Source organism: Dipodomys ordii, unplaced genomic scaffold, assembly GCF_000151885.1.
Source record: "Dipodomys ordii isolate 6190 unplaced genomic scaffold, Dord_2.0 Scaffold254, whole genome shotgun sequence".
NCBI classification, from domain to species: domain Eukaryota; kingdom Metazoa; phylum Chordata; class Mammalia; order Rodentia; family Heteromyidae; genus Dipodomys; species Dipodomys ordii.
Genome location: NW_012267470.1, coordinates 1 through 1,245, shown reverse-complemented (window position 1 = coordinate 1,245; position 1,245 = coordinate 1).

The following is a 1,245-nucleotide window of genomic DNA, read 5'->3' as shown; positions in this document are numbered from 1 at the left end:
TAATTGAGAAGACTGAAAATGCATGGTTGAACACTAAAGCTGAAGGCCTGTCTTTAAATAGAAGAAGTATGTCATCTTTTGGGGGTCTACAAATGAACAGAATACTATGATAGGCTAAGAGATTCACAATAATAACTATGGCAAAGCTTAATTTATATATTAGGCATACTGAGAAGTTAACAAGAGCTACCAATTGTAACAATATAACAGGATGCTGTGAAGGTGTGATGGCTCTTTTTTGGATACTTAATTGCAGTTCTTTCATCCCCTGTGAAATTATCATATGGAGTTAAAAAATGCTTACTTTTGGTGCTGGGAAGGTGGCTTAGTGTTAGAGTGTTCCCTTGCATGCATGAGGCCCTGGGTTTGATTCCTGAGCACCACATAAGCAGAAAAAAAGCCGGAAGTGGTGTTATGGCTCAAGTGGTAGGTACTAGCCTTGAGCTGAAGAGCTGAGGGACAGCACCCAAGCCCAGCGTTCAGGCCCCATGACCGGACCCACCCCCCCCAAAAAAGCTTACTTTTTTGTTTCCCTTTCACTCTAGATACTTAATTGTTGTGTGTTCATCCCTTCTGTAATTATCTTATTGATGTGAAAAAAACTGTTACCTTGAGATTCAATGATATGTATGTACTGTTAGACTGCTACTTCCCTGTTGGCAATTCAGATATAGGAGAGTTTGCTTTCAAAACTCATGGTTCAACAAACAAGAACAGAATACGTTCAAGATCCTGGAATGTGGAAGCTTATGTCATTGATTCTACAGAACTTACTATCCTAAAAATAACATCCTAGATAATTTTCTACTGTTTATAGTGAATAGAGTATTAAAAGTGTGCTCTTATAACACACACACACACACACACACACACACACACACACAAGCATTAGTAGGTTCTCTTATCAGTTTATCATATATATTAATTTACCATTTCATTTTAATATAAGCTTAGTCATATATGGTGTTTATTAGCCTTTTGATCCAACATAAAGCTCAGGAGAGTGCATAGATCCTTAGTTTAAGTCCCTGGACTATTTCAGGAAAAAAATTAAAATGAGTAAGTCACAATAGAAAATAGACTTGGAGGAAGTAATCTCAGATCCAAGGATCCTTTTCTGAAACACAGTTAGTTGATGGACATTCAGGTGATTACTGGGTTCAGACTGGTGAAGGAGATGGGCATAGGGGGTAGGTTTCCTGTAGACTTAACAATGATCACATCTCATCCAATTGCTAGTCAAGT